General features: G+C 40.2%; 1 protein-coding gene and 1 long non-coding RNA gene across 6 annotated transcripts in view; one reads left to right on the top strand and one right to left on the bottom strand.

The window, feature by feature from the left end:
- ZBED1 (zinc finger BED-type containing 1) overlaps positions 1–23,617 on the top strand; it is a 78,065-nt gene that overhangs the window by 16,568 nt on the left and 37,880 nt on the right. Inside the window, exon 2 of one of the 5 annotated variants that reach the window (XR_011149007.1) lies at positions 5,401–9,065. The exons of 3 other annotated variants lie outside the window; for them this stretch is intronic. The gene's annotated coding sequence lies outside the window, so the exon portion shown is untranslated. Of the gene's footprint in view, positions 1–5,400; positions 9,066–23,617 lie in introns of those variants that run through there. One more of the 5 variants, XR_011149006.1, reaches the window with a different exon arrangement.
- Positions 554–23,493, bottom strand: LOC138106510 (uncharacterized). The gene is made up of 3 exons (XR_011149011.1): positions 23,255–23,493; positions 12,879–13,145; positions 554–789 (listed from the first exon to the last, which is right to left on the bottom strand). It is a non-coding gene; the product is annotated as an uncharacterized lncRNA (long non-coding RNA).

Below are 23,617 nucleotides of genomic sequence, written 5' to 3'. Positions count from 1 at the left end.
TGACCACTCTTCCTTGGATCTTCCATTTTGAGCGGCAACAAGAGGGGTCTCTGTCACCTAATTTAATTACCTTTGATCACCATCTCTAAAAGGTCTGTCATTCTCCATCAGCTGAACAACATAAATTAATTTTTTTTTTTTTTACTGTCTCTTCTCCCTAGAGGAACACCAAGGAATGCCAACTTTTCTTCTTAGATCCATAAAGGTCTCATTGACTCTAGTGAGATCTTAATATCTACCCTTTGATGAGAGAATTCAATCCTAAGATGTGTCCAATTATAGAAGTATCCAAAGAAAGATTCCCTTCCTAAAGGAGCTTTTCTGGGAGTTACTGGTGAGCTGCAGGGATTTTTTTCATCCAGTCACTACTTCATTATTTCTGAATCCCAGTGGTTTTGCTCAATGTGTGACATTCATTAGAAAGCAACATGCTAATCAGAGTAGTCCTGTTTTATGTTAGGTTTTCCTTTTTTATTACAGTGCTACCTGACATTTTACTTGACATTTTAGAAGCTGGATAGAAATTTTTCACTTTCAGTCTTTTGTCATGCTGAATGCACGTGATGGTTTCCATCAAAAAAATTCAGGGAGCATATTGTTGCCCCTGTCACGAGGGAGATCCTGGGGCTCTGTAGAGGTTTACTGGAGTCAGTGGATCTCTGTGAAAACTCTGGTTCCGTCTTTTCAATTTTCTTAGGATCATCTTCAAGTTTTTGAAGGTTGTGATAATCCAAATGTAGCTTCAGGGTAGCATGAGAAACCTCACTATGTATAGATCCCATCAAAGATCTAGTGAACAAGAAATCCAAACAAATAAAAATGAGACAGCGATATAAAAATATAATTAAAATGGCTTGAATGACTAACCTCTGTGTTGGTGAAAACACATGGATAATTTAACAGGAAAATTGCTGTAAATACTGTGACAGTGATGACAACTGTCATGTTTATATTTGATTAGATTCTGTTCTTAGAATCCTCAACTTTGACTTTCTAATTTCATCTGATTCCATCAGCCTCCCCATACTTTTAGGAAAAGTGTTTGTCTAATGATCAGGATTGTAGAAAAAAGTAGCATTTTACTATCCTGGAAGGTTCACAGACTTGGTAACAGATTAGAAAAAACAATTCCTAAAATACTAATTTTACAGAATGCTCTTTTAGTCTGAAGATACTATTTTGAGCCAGACATCTGTTAAAATGTACTAAGAGAAGTGAGGTTTGCCCAAACCTCACATTCAGATGGTGGTTTGGGGTGGACTCTCCTGCCCAGCTGGGGCTGGTGATGAGAAGCAGGATCTGTGGAGAGCCTCCAGAGGGAGATGCTGCCCAGCGAACCTGCTGCCTGGGTGTAGAGATGTGCCTGCTCCATGGCTCTTCCTGGGCTTCCCTGTGCTCCTGGGGCTTGAGTGCCAGCCAAGCACTGCTTGAACTCACAGCCCTGAGCGCTTGGCCCTGGAAGTCCTTGTTTACCAGCATAGGTCGCTGGAGAATTTTATCTCCCATGCTTGTTCTTGCTACTCTGAGTGCTGCTTGCAAGGAAGTTGACAATTTAATGAGATACTTGGCATCAAAAAGGTCTCTGTGCTGTATCCAAGTGCTTACTTTCATGAAAATCCATATTTAGTTGGTACTTTGAAGTAGGTGAGTGTCTGGATGAACCTGTAAGGGCAATGCCAGGGCTTCCCACAGGAAGGGCACCTCTGCAGCACCTGAGCAGAGCAAGAGCAGGAGATGCCCCAGCACCAGTGGTGGCCCACTGAGGAACACCTTACACTTTTGGGGGTTGCATGGTTTGGAACTTTTGCAATATGTCCTGTACATGCTACTTTTTAGTGCTTGCTCAGGCACAGGCTGTGTGCTGAACTTTGTCTGGAAATCAGCAATATCACTGTACTACTCAGCAGTTTGGCAACACACTGAAAATCCCACCATTAGCTTTTCAGTGTGAGCATGTCCCTGCTTGCTACATGGGCACAGATAAGCTTGTTAAGTGATGGAGACTGACATTTGCTCCTGGAGAGAGAGGCCTTTATTTGGAAAAGTTATCAGATATTAGAATGATTCATCTGCTACTTGAGGCTAACTGTTTAGCTTTCCTTCAAGTCAAATTAAACAGTTGCTGTTGGCATGAAAAACAGGGAAGGCAGGCAGAGTAAGAAGAGAAAGGACAACTTATAATTAAAATCAGGCTTGATCTTATACCACACTTCATTATACCACTGAAGAAAATGGCTGGTTTTACTTCCAAATATTTAGACACTCCAAGCAATACTCAGCCATAGCAACACAACTTTAGACTAAGCAAGAGCAAGTATTACAGTAGGAAGATTAGTTAAGTAGTTTTAAATGCTCTTAAATGGCAACATAATCTTTGAAAAAAATATATTGTGGGCCTTAAAAAAATTGACATCGGCATAGTCATGAAGTGGCAGCTGACCTGCAAGTGTGGTGTTGCTTAGCAATACTTCACCATCAGGCAAATTGGGAAAGTGGGCTAGAATGATTTACACCAGGGAAGAGATAAATGCTAATTTCCTCTAGAAGATTCAGGTTACTGTGGTTATTAGGAAGGATATTAGATCATAAATACCTCTCCACCTCTTCTTCCCTTTTTTTTTTTTTTTTAAGGTGTTGAAAAGTAACTCTTCTGTGAAGACAGGATGAGAATGTTGGGGTTGTTCAGGCTGGAGAAGAGAAGGCTCTGGGGAAACCTTGTAGCACCTTCCAATACCTAAGGAAAGCCTACAAAAGAGCTGGGAAGGGACTTTCTACAAAGGCATGTAGTGATAGAACAAGGAGGGATGGCTTTAAACTGAAAGAGGGCAGGTTTAGATTAGATATTTGGAATAAATTCTTTGCTATAAGGGTAGTGAGGCACTGAAACAGGTTGCTCGGTGAAGCTGTGAATGTCTCATCCCCAGGAGTGTCCAAGGCCACATTGGATACTGGCCCTGAACAAACTGGTATAGTGGCAGGTGCTCCTAGCCATGGCAGGAGGGTTGGAACTAGATGATCTTAAGGTCCTTCCAACTCAATCCATCCTAAGATTCTGTGATTCTATGGTTTCGAGAAAGATGATCAATTCAAAAAAACAGTCCGTGAGAATGCAAGTATATTTGCTTCCAGAACAGTAATTTCAGAAATGGTTGATACAAGCAATACAGTTGGAGGGAAAGAATAATTTAATAACACAAAGGGAATTTTATTTTAATGCTTCTTTGAATATTTTCATAGCCACTTAGATTTCTGGATTAGTTGCCAGAGTCCTGACCCTGCCCGAGTCCCTGCAGGTGGGATGCTGAACCTGCCTGCAGTTCAGCTGCTGCCAGAGGCTGTGCCAGCCCAGCTGAGCTCACTGCAGGACCCAGATATGAATCAGCTGGTGGTCTGGGTTGAGACAGATGAGGAAGAAAAAGAAAATATTTTGAATTTGGAAACTTGGTGGCAAAGTTTGAGAGTTTAATAAAGATAAGAAACTTTCTCCCTCCTCATGTTTTGATGTGCAGTCCACTTTTTATGCATCCATAGCAGTAGATAAGGAAAGGGGAAGCATTTTGCCTAGTCCAGACAGATCTCTTACTTTGTGTGAGAGTAAAGTGAAAGCTTTGTCTGTCAGACTTTCTGGTTATACTGTAGAGACACAGGATGCAGTGATGCCTTCTAGTGTACTGCGTGGCTGACAGGACAGCTTTGCACAATACATGACAGAGGTGCTGTGCTCTCTCCTGTTTTTCCTAGAAATTTTTCCCGAGTCTTAAAAACCACAAGAAAGATAGCTGAGGTTCTGTCTACACCCCCCTGCTTAAAACTGTTGGTTTTACTGCTGGTGATAGACAGGCAGTTTAATTGCGCTTCCAGAGTGTAGGAGCTATAGGTGTGCCAAATCTGTTTGCATAAAACACATAGATTGTTTCTGTACCCTCCCACTACGATCTGGACAAAGCCTAAACCCAGACTGAGCTCTCACTTCCAAAGGTTTCTGTATGAAATTAATGTTGCACTCTAACTGAGCTTGTGCTGCCCCAGAAATACTTCCGCTCAACTGAAAGGTGCAGCATGTTTGTAACATGTAACACAGGAGATGCTCAGTACAAAGATCTTGGGAACTAGAGCATAGTGTAAGTTAGAGTAGATGGTATATTCTGAACTGTAATATGTATATTGTGTGATGGATTTCCATGAAAAGTATAACCACATTATGATGTGGTGGCTGCCCATAGAAAATAAACACAATAGCTTTTCATTTGCTGGCTCTTTTAGTACATGGTCAAAGAGTGAAAAGGATTTCATACGGCTATTTCTTAAGCTGGAACTCTGACATTTCTATAGCAGATGACAAATTATTTTCTAGGCACATTTCTGAGTTCATCTAAACTCAGAGGTAGCTGTTATCTTTCTGTAATATCAGAATGCTTGTTTGAGAAGTAGTTATTCCTCTCCTTAAAGTGACATAAAGTACGTGAGAGCAGGATGCAGAGGGTCAAGTACAGATTCTTTTGTGCAATAAATAACTTCCAAGTCATAACTCATCTCTTTATATAAGTATCCAGAAAGTTTTCAGCACGTTTTTGTCTTGACCTTTTAGCACGAATAGTACTTCTGCTTGCTAGGCAACTGATTTTTGCCCATCACTTGCAAGGTTAAAATGAAATAGCAGTGATTTTTTACCACTGTTTCAGAGGACTGCAGAAAGAAAAGGTATTTAATCGAATGCATAGCTTCAGGGAATTACCAACTGCTATTATGAAAATAATGGACAATATTTCAGAATTCCCAACCATTACATATGGCTTTTTGCCAGTGTACCATTTTAATGATAATTTCAAGAGGAGACAAAGCCTGACAACATATATCATGACAGAGAAATCAGAGCTGCAATCCAGAGAGCAGTTTTAGGCAGGAAGCAGTGGGACAGTTTCACAGTTCCTTTCAAATAAGAAATGTAAGCAACATACAAATGTGCTTTACACACATTTGTGTAAATAAATAAATTTAAATGCACCATTAAAACTTCTCTCCTAAGTAATGTAGTGGAGAAAATCATCCCCAAAATGTAAGTTAAACTTGATATGTGCGTGTGTTTTCGTACTGTCATCACTGCACCTTCCTGTGAGTATGACAATACAAACCAGAACCAGACACTATTAATGATTTAGTAACACTGAGTGATGTGACTGTGTATGTTTTATAAATATTTACATTTTGTCTTTATTAATACAGATTTTTCTAGGATGGCAAATTACTGATTTCAGTAGAGAGCGCAGGCTTCTGTTTGACCTCCAAGTAATAGAGAGAAAATTAACCTTCGTGTACATAAGTAATAATAAAACACTTTAATCCAGAGTTAATACAAATTCTAGTCATATTCCTGTCTTCATACAGACTTTGCTTTTGCAGGGTACTGTGCAGCTTCACTTTCTTGGATGAACTGTGCAAAACTGCATCAGTGTATCTGCCTAACAAACACTTCCTGAAGAACAGTGAAGATCCTGAACGTGTTTGCAAGGGCACCTGGTTAGATTGCACACATCATCCGTGCCCTCAGTGCCCAGTTCATGGCCATAACCTCCTGCTTCCTCCTGCTCTCAGCTCGAGCACTGGGTGGGCTGGGTGAGGCTGCACAAGCAGGCATCTGGTTCTGGGGATCTGTGCCACAGTGTCCCTTCGTCAAGACATCAGCCATCACACACAAGCTTTAGCTACTTGCCCTCCTCCAGCCTGGGAAAGGCACCTGTGGAGCAAGACACGCCCTTGAACTGAAGTGAGAAGATGGACAAAAAAGTGCAATGTTCCTGAGTTTGCCAAAAATATTTTACTTACCAAACAACACAGCTTTCATGGGCTGAGAGACCTTTAGCAGAGAGGAACTGTGTAACAGGAAATTTGGGCTCATTTCGCTGTGCATATCAGGCTGTGGCCAAAACCAAAGTAGCTGTGCTAACATGTGAAAAGTCATCTGATGAAAGGCTGCTGCCAAACAGGAGGAATAGCCTTAATACATTCTGGTTTTTTGTTTTGGTTCCAGAAGATGTCTGTGTCTCTTGACTGTAATAATACTCAATCATCATGCTATAATGAAGGGCTTTTCATGTAATCATCTGTAGAACTGATTACTTTGGGCTATACCCTTATCAGACTGAGCTTCCTGGCAAAATTCCCACTGACATCAGTAAGAGAAGGAGTGGACCTTCCTCAGCAGTTTACCGCTATTGTTTGACAATACCACACTTTTCAGACACTTCACAGTGGAGATTAAATATTTAGACTCTTAATTCTTGAAATATTAAAAAGGCACTGTAGAGATAACACACTCGTTCTCAGAAGTCTAAGTTTGTTCTGGTCATTATTGCTTCTAAAGAGTACAGCACCAAAGCAAGGCATGAACAGGTATGGAAAAGATTTTATCCAAGATGCTGAAAATGGTAGACTCTCAAGGTGTCAAAAATAGGAAGGAAGATAAGAGATTTTATATTGTGGATGATACAGAAACATTTGCTTGCTATTTCTTACCGTAAAAAATAACCAATTCAGCAATCCAAATCACTAAAACTTCAAAAGATACTACACCTACAGATTTACTCATTGTTTTTAAAAAATGTACTTCATCCTTTTCAGCCAAGTTTTGCCACTAACTCTGAAGGGACCAGGATGCCCAGGAGATCAGTAGGATCTGGAAAAGGACTGGACACTTATAGCGAGAGCCACAACACACACGATATGAACTCTATAAGCTTGTTTGTAGAGGTTAAGAGCCTGTTTTTCAAAATATTGAATGTATGTAATTCATTTTGACTTGAGTGGGAGTTCAGGGTGTGCAGCAGTGCCAGAGAAGAGACCTTAATTTCCTGTCACGAGGGCCAAGTGTCTCTATATTTGGATATTCTTGCTTTTCATAATTCTTGCTTTTCATAATTTGCACTGCAGTAGCAATTAAGGGATAACATTACAGGCAACGATCCCATTGTACTAGAAATAACAGTTGTTCATTACTCCAGAGGCCTTCAGCTCTAAAGCCAAGGCAATTATCGGAGACAGTTTATTGAAAAGAAAAGTGAAGAGCAAATCCCTGCAGTGCCCATCTTTAGGCACCAAGTGCAGGTGTCTGGATGTGGAGGCTGCTCTGTGGAAATCCTCTGCTTGTCCAACACACAGGCAGATCACTCGAAGCAGTGGCAGAGGTGCCTGAGAATTGCACAAGGAGACACTGCAGTGTTCCCTCTGGGGACCACGTAGGTCAGGGCTGGGGAGCGCAGCCTGCACAGGGCAGGGACAGGATGAACTGGGCTGTGGAACTGCACTCTTGCGGTGGGGTAAGAGACATGTCATAGCCAAGCATTGTTTTTCCTACTTTCAGCAAAGCTTTCAATGCAGTTGCCTGTCAGAAGGAGAACAGCAGGTCATTGTGTCCTGCAGCTTGGGTTTTCAATGAACTAGGCATTTGAGAATGTGTTCAGGAGAGCTGGTCACCTCCCAGTGCACCTGACGCATCTACTGTGAGGGTGTCACAGAAGACATCCTGCCTGAGTACGCAGTTTCCAGACACAGAGAAGCAGACTAAGGGGCTACAGAGGCAAGTCAGGGAGTGTAGGAGAACTTCTCTACCTTGCAGTGTAAACATAACCATGTGTAGGTAACGCAGGTGCACCTGTGCTGTGGTTTGCCATAAGACTTGTATGATTCCATAGCATATTTACCACGTTTCTTAAGGATTATGCTTCACAAATACTTTCAAAAAGGTCCATTCTCAACTAAAGAGTTGCAGGAATATTCTAAATTTGGTGGGTGGTATGTGGATTTTTATGGCTATGTCTGCACTAGCTCAGCAGAAGCAGACTGGAGGAAAAGGGATCTGGTGCTCCAGGGGTTCTTACTTTGAACCAGGTCCATGGCATGGCCTGAACACCTGCACACCCAGGAGCGTCTCGTGAAGGGGCTCTTCTGTAGCCCAGATGCCTCTGGGGTGCATGCTAGGCAGTCTGCTGGGACAGGCAGGAGCTCTGCCTCAAGAAGAGTGTGCCTTGATCTGAACTAACAGACTCCTGCAGGTGCTCCACCCACTACCTGCACTCCTACAGGCATCAATTTTGTGGTCAGAAATAGACATAGATTTTGAGGTTATGCACAGCACTTTAGCTGGCCAGTCTCTTCTGTGAACTGATGCACTGAGCCATTTTTCCAGAAGCATGGCATTCTGAAGCCCAGTCTAAAGCCCGGGGCTATGCTGCTTCTAATCCTAGCCCTCCCCTGAAATGCACACCTCTCTCTGTCCACCATTTTATCTGCTTACTTGCCTTGCTTGGGTTTTATGAGTATTCAGTTTTGCACATTAGTCCTAAGATGTGAAGGCTTCCTTATAGGCATTGAAAAAAAAATTGAAAAAAAATTCAAATACACTAATAAAAATGCTTTGTCAATATACTAATGTAAAGGAGAAAAAAAGGAAAGGAAGGAAAGAAACAAGAAGGAAAGACAGACAACATAATCAGGATATTGTCAAAGAGAAGTGGTGCTGGAAGGTGTCAAAATTTAGCTAGTAAAACAATAGTGGTTAACAAATATTCTTTTCTCAAAATGCAGACATTTCCACAGTGCTTAGAATCTCCTCCACAACATCCTTGTTCAACATCAAAATATTCTGTTTTGTGAGTTGAAAGTGTTAAATTTTCCTATTCTTTTCATGTTGACTTTGCAATCATATTGGAATAATGAAATAAATGCTACAATATGTTTCTACTAAATGCTGCAGATATTGATATACACAGGACAGTGTTTTGACAGTATCTATATGGAATACCTAAAAATCATAATTTTTCAGAATTTTTTTCTGAGACAAATTTGACTTCTTAAATTCTGATTCAGCATGAAAAAATATTGAAATATTAATGTTTCCCCAAGAGTGGAAACTCTTACTGGTTGTAATTATAATTATCCTAAATACTTTTGTTTCTGAAGCCAAATAGAGCAATAGCAGCTAGAATATGCAGGCTTACATGTTGTAGTCTATTGAAATTCACAGTTTATGCTTTTCATTTGAGCAATTTTCCTTAATTTTTATTTTCTTACTGTGTATGCAACTTATGCAAGACATTCATTCTAAAATAGCTTTTAGTCATTTAAATCTTTTGCTCTATTGTTTCTAACATCAGACATTTCAGCACTGGGATGTTAGCAAAGCATAAAATGTCGCTGATTTTTTCTGACAACATTTGTTTGATCTGTTCCCTTCTTGGTTAGGTTATGAGATTAGAGAAGAATAGACTCTTGGTATCTAAAGAAAAATATGTATGGAAAGTTTAAGATTTTTCCAGTAAGCCATTCAAGTATGAGCTCAAATATTGTTTTGTATATCAGACTTATTTTCTTAGGTATTGCTTCCTTTTGTATGACTATGTCTAGAGATATTCATATCCCCAGGTGAGACCTGAGAGTATTTAAGGGGAAGAACACACCATCTGGAACATTTTTCAGTTTATACATTTTCAACATGATTTAGCTGTACCCATCAGCTCTGCAGCTTGGCTTGGGCTGCACAAGTTGACTGGTGTTTTTCTAGCTGCTGTCCCATTGGATTTATGGTTCTGCAGTCCAAATCCACCTTCCAGTTACCTACAACCCCACTGACAATTAATGGTGTTGTATGAGGTTAGTTGAGGATATCATTTGCAGTTATGTGGAATCATGTGATGCCTTTTTTCCTTTTTTTTTTTTTTTTTTTTTTTTTTTTTTTCCCTTTTTTTTTTTTTTAACCTAGGGTCACTTTCTGGAACAAAATCATGGCTTAATTACAGGGGCCTTATGGTCAGTAAATAAATTTGAGACTCGAAGGCAGTGTTGCAGAGACTAGTGATAAAGCAGAACAGTCACAGCTTGGATAAGAGATTTTCTACAGCATTTACATTTCAGTTACCACTGGTTTTTTTTACACTCTTGGAAAACCTGCCCCAAAAGCAGACTGGCCACTCTTAGGGCTGAAAAAGCCCCCAAGGATTTAGAAGATGAAGGATTGTCTCCTGGCTTGCTCAAAGACATTTCTGGAGAGAAACAAGGCTTTTTTGTTAGGATTGATGGAGAGAAGCATTTTGTGTTGGAAGGTCATTCTGCCTGCTGTTTTATTTTCTGTTTGTCATCTTTTTTTATAGACCTGAAAGGGTGCTGGGTATTTCCAGCCAGCCCTCCCTCCCCATCCTCCTTTCTACAGTATTCTTGAATATTCTGTGCAGCTCTGCCCTTTCATTTTGCAGTTGGGTGTCATGTCAAAGGGAATCAAAGCCTACTGAGATGCAATCCATGGACTTGCTGGACTTTGATTTTTGCCCTTCATGCATTATCAGAGAAAGTTCTCAGCCTAAGGAATTTATGTAACTCTTGAGAAGATACAACAGTTGCAAATTGGCTTTTCCTGGACATAGAAGCATAGAATCCCACTGAACAGTTCCAGGGACCACAACTAGTACTACTCCTGAAAATAGTTGTCAGTATGGGCCATAAGAACATGCAGCCCCTCTCCTTCCTCGAGCAGGACTGTATCCACTGGGGTTTTGTCATTCTGTGACAGAGAAAGTTACAGGCGAAGTTAAAACTTCATTTTAAACCTTTAACTTCTCATGTCACTTGACTATACCCTTGAAGGAAAGTGATTTATGACATTGGCTTTGCCTCCCTTGATCTACTAGGAGATGAAGTGATGCCTGACAGGGATATCCATCTTCATTGCTGATATTTTGATTGGAACTGGTGGGTGCTAAAGAGACAGTGACTGTGCCTTTCAAAATATTAGGAGGTGAAGAAATATGCTTGAGGAGCTGGCAGATTATCAGAGGGAAGAAAAAAATTCAGAAAAAAAGAATCTCTGTTAGGAAACCAATGTTTGTTTGCTGACACTACTAACTAGTCCGTAGGGGTTTTGTCATGTAATTGTCACTGATCTTAATAGATATAATTCTTTCTAGGCACACAGTAGGTCTTATTTCTTAGTTTGAATATTTTTGGTTAGCTTATTTTATAGGCAAATAAAGAAGGACACTGAAAAATAGGCAAAGCCTAAGATTTTGCAAATCCACTAACTATCACAAAATATGGGAGGATTTCTTCCGCTTCCAAGGCTGCTGGAGCTGCATTTGGCAATTGGGAGTGCTTGGTATTCTGGTAGTGACCCTCCTCCCTTCACAGCCAGCTCCTCAGAAGAGTCACAACATGGAGACATGAGAGCATGGGTTTGGGTTTCTCTGTAGAGAAGTCAGAGGCAGCAGCGTCGTGCTTCAAGTGCAGGTACAAGGCAGCAAAGAAAAATAAACAGACGCTTTGCAAAGAGTCAACTGAAGCAAGAAAACAATATAATAAATAAACATAACACACTTTTTTTCTCATTTCCAAACCGCTTACGAGGGCTGGTAAATAAAACCAGTTAGTCTTTGGAGTGATTCCTAGTCAAGAAAATGAGTTAAGATGAAGCAGAATGTAGAGCTGGTGTGCACCATCTCTACCTGCTCACTTGTTTTCCCCGACACAAATATTTCCTATCATCATTAATGATAATTTCTGGAGACACTGGACAGATGTGATAAAATCACTCCACATTTCAAATGCATGTGGTTTTTAGTCACTAATAATTTATGTTAGTTTTTCATTAGTGGCTACAAGTTGTCAAGAAATGTATCTTCTGGGTGGTGAAACCTATTCTCCTCTCATAAATGTGAAATAAACCTGAAGTGAGTAGTGTGCCACTGATGCACAGCAAGCATAATTGAAGGTAAGAGGATTTCTATTTGCAGGCACCATGCTAATACTGAAAGAAGAGCAAAGTTCCCCTTTGTGCAGGAGGCCTGAATGCCCAACAAACCACCTCCTGAGCACTCAAAATTATGTACTTCTTGTCCCTCTCTAAAGGTGTGAATTAATTTCATTCAAAGGACACAAACCAACCACATAAAACCACATCCAGTTGTTTTACTTCTCTACTGGAATCACTGTAGTTTGTATAAATGGAAACTGGCTGGTCTGGGAGAAAAAAAAAAAAAACAAAACACCAAAAAACAACAACCAAGCTAAAGTATGTGTACTAATTAGGACCATCATCCAGTGCAATGATCAGAAAAATGGCTTGAATTTATTAAGGGAAAATCATTGAAACTATCAGTCTAGTGCATAGTAAAAAGCCTAAAGATAATAGATTGCAGTAGACTGGTCTGTGTAAGCAAGAAAATAACAGGGAACACATTTGATTCTTGGTATATGGGAAATTGCTTTTTTTTTTTTTTTCTGGGAAAAAATCTGAAGCATCTATACACATTTATTCCATAGGCAAATAAAGAAGGACACTGAAAAATAGGCAAAGCCTAAGATTTTGCAAATCCACTAACTATCACAAAATATGGGAGGATTTCTTCTGCCTCCAAGGCTGCTGGAGCTGCAATTGGAAATTGGGAGTGCTTGGTATTCTGGTAGTGTTCAACAGGTGTGTTTATTTTCACCTATGATATAGTTAGCAGCTTGTGTATCAATGTGTACATCAAGCGTTTGCTTTTAGAAAATTATACTGATTGGGTTTTTTTATCTTTTTAGAAAACCCATTGCAATACATACTGTGAGCATAGAGAATGACACAGCATAAACAAGAGAGAAGTAATCAGCATGGTTTCCCCCCCCCCCCCGCAGCAGGAATAAATCATTGTAACTATAAATCACACAAGTTATTACAGGGCTCAAAGAGCCCTGAAAATTCCAAGTAGCAGTAGCAGATAATTAAAGAGGAAAAGTTGAGACCAATAATTCTGTTTAAAATGTTTCAAGAACTCATTGGAAATACCTTTCTTTTCTTTCTAAGTGGGAAACAAAATGTAATTGGAAAAAGAAAGTGGACCAAAAATATTACTTACAAATTGTCCTTAGCAGCATAATGGCCTAATTGGTGAAGGGGTGATGCAGTCCTGGAGTACGGAGAATGGCACAGATGGAGAGCAGTTGTGTGTGCTGATGAGAGGGCAGATGCTCTCAAAGGCATTTTGCAGCATTAGATATCCTGGCTCGTCTCCATTGGTGGCACCGATCTCATTGCTCTCACCACGTGAAGAGATTTCACCCTCTAACGCCAGGGCTGCATGGCTGTAAGGAGGTGCACCAGTGCTGGAGACAGCCAAGAGAGCCTAGGAGCAGAATTTTAGGAAAACATCTAGAGCAGTTGTCATCTGTATTTTCACATGACCTTGCAATTCAAAATAGGGTAGACAGCAGTCTGGTATGACTAGCTGATACTGTGCAGGCCTTAACAAGAACATCCCTTGTCGGTGGTTCACTTATTACTCATACGTTAGTCTCTGCCTCGTTTACACTTGCAGTTTTGCACTATAAATATATTAAACACTCTTGATATCAATACCTCTTTCTGTGTATTAGTCTCAGTTACAGTAATACACTCCATTGTACAGTTTGAACAGGGGTGTCTAAATGAAAGTTGACAGATTGCATTGTATTGTGAATTCCCTCTGAAGAGACATAAAAGACCTTTTACAATACACAGGAAATGAGTAACACAAAAAAGCAGTATGTAAAATAAGTTGTTTAAAGATAGACTGGGATTTTTTTCTTTCCTGCCTTGTACAAAAGTAAAGGGCTATGCAATGAAATCAAAAGGTGGTAAATTATAAAATATTAAAATATTTTGTGACATGACATATATAATATAAATAAAATGCAGCACAGCTAGAAGAGACAACAAAATTTAAAAATAATTTGGAGTCTTGTCTACATATCAAAAATATATAAAGAGACAATTAATGGCGACAGGACAAAAAAAGGATATAAAATCTTCAGAATCTTAGCACAACAACCATTATTAAATAGCAGTATAATAAGTGGAGAAGGAAAGTAGAGATTACCATGTAGGAGGTTATTTGCTGAAAAGATTTTAAACTTCCCTCTGAGATACCCGATCCTGGCTGCTGTAACAGATATATACAAATCTGTGCTGATTTTCCATCTCATCCAGTGTGGCTCTTCAGTGCCAGATCCTGTCCCTGAACTACAGATCATGCATTCTTCCACATGCCTTTCTAAAGCTGAGCAAAAATTTTTTTCATAATATCATGATTTAAACTAAATTTTTGATTAGCAGCAGGAAGAGTTAATAATTAAATAGAGAAAAAAGTTAAACCTGCAGGTAAAAAAAAGGCAAATTTGTGCACCTTTCTGTAAACAAACTGTGTTTTGATGAAGCAGTAAAGTTCTCTTTCACTTCGTACTCTCCCTATTAATTCAACAACAGCAAGAAAGACAGAATCAGATCCTTGATTGCTATTAATGACATACTGTAAACAGTTGGTTGTAAGACAATGCAAAACAAGGATGTAATTGATATCGTGACAAACAAAAACCAAGGGAAGCCAGATATGAAATACAGTTTTTATCTTGGCTTCTCCTTGAGAAAAAAAAACAACTTAAGCATAGTGAATTGGTAGTTAATAGTCTCATAATTAAGAAGCAAAACCCCAATAAAAGGCAGGCTGGCCAGAAGTAAAATGGGTGCAAGACCCAACATGCAAGTTGCAGGAAACCCCCTTGTTTTGCAATGAGAAACTCAGCGAGTGAAACTGTGAACATAAAGCTACTCATCCTGTATGTAATGTACCGTTTTGGTTGCTTATTCTTCTTTAATCTGAAACAGTAGTAAAGGCTTCTGGATTTATACTTTTGATGGATAAAAACTTGTTTGCTAGGGCTTGCAACTTGAATATGTGGTTACCAGGAGAATTTGCTCTCCATCTCTAGTTTTTGTAGCTAGTGAGTGCTATAACCAATATAATTCCTCTATTCAAAGTAGTAACAATGCAGTAATGTGATTTGTATACAAAAAGAGCCCTGCTTTCTTGTGGAAAGAAATAACAGCATAAACCAATGCCTTTAAACACTTCTCTATTCACTCCTGGGTGCAGGAAATGCCATTCCCCTTCCACATGCTTAATAAAATTTCAAAATTTTATTTTACTCTCTGTACACATAAATATGGATATACATTTACCGTGTATATGTATATACTTTTTATTAGTGAAGTTGTCTAAACTCACTTTAGTAATCTAGACTTTATATTAATCTGCTTTGAAGTGATGTCAGGAGGTAGAAATACATCTTCTAGCTGGGATTATGGAATAAAATGTTCTGTATTGCTAAAGCAGCCTACTCTAAACTTATCAATTAACATTTAGAGTGACAGGTCTGACCGTGTGATGGTATTTTTGCAAGTCTCTAGATAACAAATAGCCTAGCTTTAAGAAGTAGGTTTAAAGATTGCAACTCATCTCTTGAATTGTTGGTTGGTTTGGATTAAGGCCTTTTACTTGATGAAAAATACTCGTTATAAAACTGTTTTAAAAGCTTCTTATGTATGTAAAATACCTATGCCATTTTATACTAGAATGCTGGTACTTAAACACATGCTCTTAGACGTACACACACACACACAAACTCCCTAACTCACACAAACTCCCTAACTCAAACACTAAAAATTTAACATATATACAAGCAGCAATAGCTGAGTCCTTGAGGTTAGGCTTATTGTCATTAAATATTGAATGTAAATGGCTGACATTACTGAAACAGCAGCAGCAGATTAGAAAGCAATACGAAGCCAAGACTAATCCAGAATCTGAAATGCATCATTTCTAACCACTGCACCTCACGGGAATCTGAATTTCATCTATCAGGCCTGAGAAATTTCAGCTCTCAGGGAAGCCAGAGGACTGAGAAATACCCACTTTGTTACATATTTGAGATTATCTAGTCAGAGATTTTAAAAAATGGCTGATGTTTCATTCTTTACTGTCTCAGCAGATTGGGATGATGATGTTGAATTAAACTGCTGTCTTAATAGACCTGAAAATTAAATTACCATAAGTAATGGATTATGTATAATCAAAATAGTTTATGACATCTAAAAAATATGAAGACTAGTATCATATGTAAAATTGGAATCTGACATAGAATCATAGACTATTTCAAGTTGGAAGGGCCTAAAAAGGTTATTGCTTCCAACTTCCTGCTCCTTGCAGGACTGCCCAAAAATAAACCATGACTAAGAGCGTTGTCCCTGAACTCTGGCGGCTTGGTGCCATGACCACTTCCCTAAAGAGCCTGTTCCAGTGACCAGTCAAAACTAGAAGTGTGCTCTTAACAGCTGCCAGGATGAGCCCTTGGCTTTTTCCAGCCTTTAAATTATTTTTATAAGCAGAATGAATTTTCTGTGATAATTTCTAGGGCATACATTCTAGGGGGTCAAACTACAATTCTGGAACATTTTGCACTTCCTCACAGACAAGTATTAGAGAAAGTGTAAGGTGTGAACCCTGCTGAATCTTCTCTGCAGTTGTTCTTAAAGTAATTCGGCATTGATCACACTATGATTTGCTTTTACACTGACAAAAATGAGATGAAGAATGAAAAATAAAGCTCAGTGTTTACAGAGACTTGGATCATCCCATGGACAAGGAATGACAAATGTCTCCTCAGACATCAGATGTCTCCTCTTACCTTGTCTATGTCATATGTGAATTTGTCCTCAAGAACAGCAGGACCTACTTATTCTTTTGTTCAACTTTTCCCTTTAAATTTAAAATGTTGAGTCTGTTAATGTCTTGGCCATGTGAGCTTTTCCTTTGTGCTTGGTAAATTAATGTAATGCTATAGAATAGCCAAAGTGCAAACCAGTAGTGCACAAGCCAAACATAAACAAGTTATATAACATTGCAATCATTCATTTATTAAAGCAAGTGGAAATTTCAAGGCATATGTAATCTTTTTGGACAACTGACAGGCAGGTGTGATCAAGAGAACAGAGAATCCAGTGATTGTAGGCAGACAGAGAGACAGGTTTGTCTGGGTGATTAGAAAGTAAAGTGAGATGGAATTGGGAAAAATGGGAGAGATCATTGGCTGTCCCAGGACAAGCAGAAGTAACAGTGCAGAGATTGCTGAGGGGGTTAGACAAACAAGTTGCAGCAGAAATAAGTGTCTCGGGAGATTAAGGAGACAGGACCCCATCACAAAGAGTAATGCAAAGCATCTGTGCCAGAGCAATGGGATAAAAAGAAGGGTAAAATGGGCTTAAGGAACTGTCAGACCATTTCCTACAGTCGATAATCCCCCAGTATATTTGTTATAGAAGGGAGAAACATAACATCGGGTCCCAGACACATCCCAGCTCAGGTCACTGCTGCATCCCTCCTGTTTGTGGTCCACCTCACAGCACACCTCTGCCTGAGGTCAGGGAGGGGCAGCTGGCCCCTGCCCCAACACTGCCACAAGATGGACGATTTTACTGCACCAGGCTTTTCAGCTCCACTTGCTTTCAAACATACTCACCCTACAGACCAGAAAGATCTTCATCCTACCCACTGCATGACATGATCTAAGTTAGCAGTGACCTAGACCATTTTTAAGTTAAAAAAGTTTAAAGTTAAACCAAAGTGAATCAACCTCTAGTCTTTCTCACAGCTCCTATCTTCTGTCACCTGCTTGTCTTCCCTTGCATCATGTTTTGGCCTGATCTTCCCTCCAGCTTGTTCTACACATCTCTTTACCCATCACAGCATTTGCTCTCTCATATGCTGCAGTCCTAGAGACAGGCAGCTGGAAACACCCCAGTCAGTCTTTAGAAACAACAGGAAAAATAAGAGATGCTCTTCCCATGCTGACGTTGGAGAGCGCTGAGGTGAGAACCTGCCCCCAGTGAGCCAAGTACAAAAGCAGTGTGGGTCCTAAAGACAATATGTAAGAATCCAGTCTAAGAAGTCAATTGCTGAAACAGGAATACATGAGGAAAAGTATCTTCATACTGATATAAGGCACACACAGACAGACTGGAGAACAAAGCTGGGTTACTTCAAGCTGTATGAAAAGCTCACAACAGGTAAGAATTGCCCTCTTCTGGCAGCAGCAGGTGCTTCCACCAGCTGTCTAAAACATCAGTCACAGCCCCAGCCTCACATACATGTCCATGAGGCACAGTCCTTGCCACTTTGGCCATTTCTGTCCAACTCTGAAGATCTTGACATTCAAACTCCATCTCCCAGCTTCCTTGACCTGGTCACCTATCCATCATCAGTGTAAGGACACTCTGCTGGTGGCATGGAGTCACCTGCTTATCTATAGCTGACATGCCCAAAACCAAAGCTCACATGTCCTCAAAGGATTCAATCCCACTGCTTCCTGAAGCTGACTGGCCAGCTGCAACAGCAGTGAGTGTAGTCTTCAGGGAAGCGCCCACAAACAGCATAGATGAGACCAGTGAACTCTGCTCCTGAACCTTCAATACCAACAGTCGCAGTGTTGTCATAGTTCCGTTTGGATAAGGGGATGGGCAGGATTACATGTACCCGAAAACTGGTCTGCTACATTCTCCCCACAAACCTTGCCTTGTGCAATATTATGTGGCACGCAAGTATTCTTGCAAGCAGATGCAACAAAAATACAGGTGCAGATCAACTCACAATGCCCAGTTTTTGAGGGGTGATTCTGCTTTATTATTTCCTTCATATTAGAATGGTGCTAGCCACATTTCTGATGAAAGACATGTTTATCTTAAAATATTGCTGAGTAAGAGATCAAAGACACATGGAGGACTGGAGTGTCATGGAAAACTCTTGCTTTGGACCATAATAATCTTCCTGTACATTTGCTGACCCCAAACAAAATTGTCTTAGCTATGGGTTGGGCAGTGTTGCATAGGGAATGCCACAGGTGCTTGCAGACATCCCTATACAAACACTGAAATAATCACATGACAGTTATTGACACTAGATATTTTTTAACACAAATGAACTGTCAACAAAGCCATTTCTATAGTGGGCATAATTAATCTTTTTTTTTTTTTTTATAGCATTATTTTCTTGGTGTTGGAATATTGCCAGAACACCTTGCTTGTTTAAATGTCTGGAATTCCCTTGCTGCTCTCCTGTCCTGACTAACAGAAATAACACTGTGCTGTTATGGTGCAACAGCTTTTCCCTTACCCCATCTGAGGCATTAAGGAATGTATTAGCCAGAGTTGGATGTTCAATGGAAACATGACACCCTCTTCTTATTTTGCTGTGATTTCCTGATGAAAATCAATCACTTTGTTTCACTCTCTGTGGGATTGTGTTTCTATTTTTCTGTTTCGCAAATATGCTGGTTCTTATCCCCTGAGTGCTTATCATCCCTTGTGTGCAGGATCTTGTCAAAGGGCTTTTGAAACTTCATGTATGTTAATCAATCAGTTAATCTACTTAGAGACATTTTCCAATAAATCCAGGAATTTCATAAGAACTGTTTTTCACTGCTGAAATAATGCTGGTTACATCTAGAATTTCCATATGACTTGTTCTTGTTTCAGCCAAGTACAAGTTGACATGTACAGTTTGAAGCCTGTTAATACCCCTGCTCAATTCTAAATATGTTTTGTATTTTTAAGTGTTTTATGATAGAAGTTTTTAACAAAAGCTTGTGTATTTTTGTTGGCAGCTCCTCTGCTTTATACTTATGTCTCCGAGCAAGTTTTGTGGATAAGCACGTTTGGAGATTTTTTTAAAATTATTTTTATTTTTGTAATTGCTTTTTTTTCTGCGCACCTTCTTCTGACTCTTTGGCCTCTGAGTCTTGACTGAGCTGCAGGGGGGATGCTCAGAACTTACCTGATATGGAAAAGGCATATGAGGGAAGGTGAATGCAAACCCAGACAAAACTACTCATGCTCCAGGCTTTCCAGACCAGATACATCTGAAAGTGTGACATACACTGAATACTTAAGATGCACAAATACAACAGTTGCTGCAGAGATGGTTGTTTAAAAAAAAAACTCAGCAGGAGCAATAAGCACACTATGCTTCTTGCATAATAGCTGAGTGGTTTGAGCATTTTGTGGAATAGGGGAAATTGTCCCTATTCCAAGACTCTACTGCACTTATTAGTCCATATTTTGTCCTGTTCTTCTCTAGTCTAAAAAGCATAGGTTCTTCAGGGAATATGGATTTGAGCACTGTTGCCTCATTCCCATTAACTTAAATGCTAGGCTAAAAATCCCTCAGATTTCTTTTCTTTACCGTGTTCCTGGCTGTCACTTCCTTATACCCACACTGGCAAAGGTCATTTTTTTCCAAGTGAGATCATTTTCTTGAGAAGTGAAATATCTGAAAAAGTCTGAGAGGGATCAAAAGCCATCCTCCTTCATGGGCAAATGCTGTACCATGGTTCTGTTACACAGAAGGCTGGTCTTAGACAATCTACTGTCTATCTTCTCCAGCATTACTGAAAACACCTAAGTATGTCCCATCAGATGATTGCCCACAGCATAGGAGCCTGCTCTCAGTCCCTGGGACTTTCTATTGTGTAGCTTGACGACACCTCTCCCTTTGGCAAAGTTTCTTTCCTCTTCTAAGTAACTGACGCTCCCCAAGCTACTATGAAGGCTGCTCCATGTAGTCCTGCTATGCTCAAGTGCCCAATATTAGGCAAGATGATGTCTAGTTCGAGGGTACCTGAAATTACTCCTCCTGTCACAGAGGGAGAAAAAAAAGACATATGTCAAAAAAAAAAAGGCAGACTGTCAAAATTGTCTGCAGGTGCACAAAACCCTACATGAATTCCACATGCAACCCCAAGTGAGTGTTTCCCAGCACTGCCTATTACTGTGAGCAACTCCCTACTGAACCTGAAAGCTCCTCAAGCATTTAACTATATTCACCCACACATGTTAAGGAGATCCTGTTCTGGGAAGATAGGCACTTATCTCTTGCCTCAAGTCCCAGTACAATCCAGCTTAGGAAGACAGGCATTTAAATCCCTTTTAGAAGCCTGAAAAATTAGCAGCAGTCAGAATTATGTCTGGCTTTTTCTGACATGGGCCATCAGCTTCAACATAGGTGCAATAAGGCTGAGAGCATGACTTGAGCTAAGCACGGGAGTGCAAGTGTGCATTTTACCATTAGACAGGGACTGATGTGTCACTGACATCTTACAAGACTGCCCCAACTATTACACCACACTTGGGCAAAAAGCATTAACCTCTCCTACTGTGTGTGGATACAAGGAGTTGTTGGCTCCAGTTCTTATCTCAAGAGAAAAAAAGAAAACAAGGGAAGTAAACTCATATATGTGGAAAAGATGTGTCATACAGGAGACAAGAAAAACAAAGCATAACCTTGTAAGTCTCCACCCTGTGTCAGAGAGGATCTGGACTGCTAGGCCAACCCTGGATTTGCTTTTGCCATCTCTGATGTGGCCCTGTGTGTTCCAGGCTGCGCAGACTCTCAGCTGCAACACCTACCATCCAAACTACCCGATGGTTGCTGATTATGCCATTCTGCTGGGAAGTTGGAGCTCAGGGCTTAATTAGTCTAGAAACATCACCCACTTCCTTTCTTACAAGTTTTTGCATCTTTATGCAAAATGTGGGTGGAAGCACTGTGATCTCATTAATGTCAGTCCTGCAGTAGGGACAGAGAGGCTGGATCATATGTCGATAGAGTGTTAGGAGTGTTTCAGATGAGTTTCCAAGAGGATATCAGTGCTCTAGCTGCAGGCTGACTTTGCCCACTGGCACTGTGAGTTCACTTGTAGTCAGTGGGAAGAAGGAGGCACTCTAAGTGCCTCAGATAAAGCTGTTACTTTCTGCAGGTCTTCAGAAGTGCCTCTCTGTCCTCTGCCCATACAGCAAAGCTGAGGAATTAGATTGCTCCTTTTGTCCCTTCCAGGGTTAAGACATGTAAAACTTCATTGAGGTAATAATGTCTCAGTAAGGTATCTAAAGTAGATGGATGAGATTCCAGCCTGAATACTCGAGGCTTTGCAGTAAATGATTGCAAGAAAAAAACCAAAGTGTCAATAAGAAAATGCAGGCTGTTGAAAACCAAAGAAAAGGAAGTATTGATTAAAATTAGGATGTATTATAAGACAATATTTGAAAAGAATCAAAGACCGACAGCCTTCTGTAATTATTTTCATTTCTCATGCCCCATACGCCTTTAGAAAAAAAATAATATATTGTTGGAAAAAAATTTCCTTATCCTTTCTGTGAAGCTCTACTCATGAACCATGGAGGGCTGAAAAATCATTGTGACACCCTGAGAAAAAGTAGTGGGTCCAGTAAGACTGAAATGTTAACCCATTAGTTTTCCCTAAGTTAGTCTAATTCTTTGGATAGCATAAAAAATGACATGAAATGAAAAAAGAGGAGTATTTATTGCAGTAGCTTGAATATGCATCAATTGATTTTCTTATACTAGAAAACCTGAGAAAGTATGGTTTATTTATATACAGATTGTGTAAATACACTGTAGGCAACAATTTAATGTTGAAAGGGCTTTCATTAATAGTGTAGTTCTGAGAAAAGGATGTAAAGCAACATAAAAGAGTTGAGATTTGATTTTTACTGAGATAAGTTGAAAGAATAATTCACCTTTACTAAATGTGTTTCTTCTTTCATGTTGTTTTGTGTTGCTCTTTCTACTGCTCCACGCATGCTTGCAAAAAGTATCCATTAGGAATGAATCCCTCATTGATGTGACTTCATGATGTTTATTATTTATGTTTGTCTAATTCTATGTGTTAATAAAGAAAAATAATCATCAGAGATCCATAAAATTAAATGGTTGGTTTTATCCTGGAGCAACTACACACCATGCTTTTTCTTGATATGTATTTCTAACAGAAGACATGAAGTCAGTTCTGCTGAGCAATGTAAACTGATACTGAAAAAGTCTGTTGTTAATTGTATTGTTTTTTCAGAAAGTATGGAGTGGGGCTTTTTTAAAGGCTAGGAGATTACATTTCAAATACACTTCCAGAACTTTGTACGGCTTCTCATCTTTCTCAAAGACAAAAAGTTACCTAAAGATTTGAAATTGAATATATGGGCCAACGTCTCCTATTGTGCAATAACTGATTTTTGGTTTGTATCGATACTGAGGGTAATCTGCATTTTTGAAAACCCCCCGGTTCTGTGAATGAAAATCACGACATCAGGGCTAGGCGCTGTATTTCCTGTAGCCGAAACCAGCCACCTACCAGAAGAACTGGTAGATAGGACCTGCTTTTCTGTCCCGAGTACTCGGACTAAGTACTCGAACTAAGGCTGAGGATTGAAAACTGACAACACGAAACTTTCGAGATATAGCATGCGATATACCAGTAATCATTGTAAAGAAGGTCTTCGTCAGACAGGTGTAAAATTCCGGCTCCTGAGGTAGGAAGGCTCCGTACACTGAGCTACATTTGGAGAAATCGGTACCTGCAACTGAGATCTCGAGATGAGTGAGCCTGAGAGACGCCCGAGATGTCAGAGGCCGTGCCTAGACCCAGCAACGCCGCAGCAGCCCCTCCTTTGTGCCAGAGTGAAGGGAAATGGTGAGACAACCCGACGAGCGTTTTCAGCCACGGGATCCTGAAGCAACGCCGTGTGCCTCACTCCGCCTAGGCACTGCCTGTAGCTGTCACAGACCTGGCAGCAAGAGCCTCTGTGCCCAACCCCGGCGGCCTCACCGGGCGGTGTCACACCGCCACCGCCGCCCCCCTCGCTGCTGCGTCGCGCCCGCCGCCCCTCTCCGTCTCCCCCTGCCCCGCTTCCCGGCCGTCCCGGCGGGGGCCGAGCCGC

This window comes from Aphelocoma coerulescens, chromosome 1 (assembly GCF_041296385.1).
Source record: "Aphelocoma coerulescens isolate FSJ_1873_10779 chromosome 1, UR_Acoe_1.0, whole genome shotgun sequence".
Taxonomy (NCBI): Eukaryota; Metazoa; Chordata; class Aves; order Passeriformes; family Corvidae; genus Aphelocoma; species Aphelocoma coerulescens.
The sequence above is the reverse complement of the archived record's forward strand: the minus strand, read 5'-3'. Positions and strand labels throughout refer to the sequence as shown.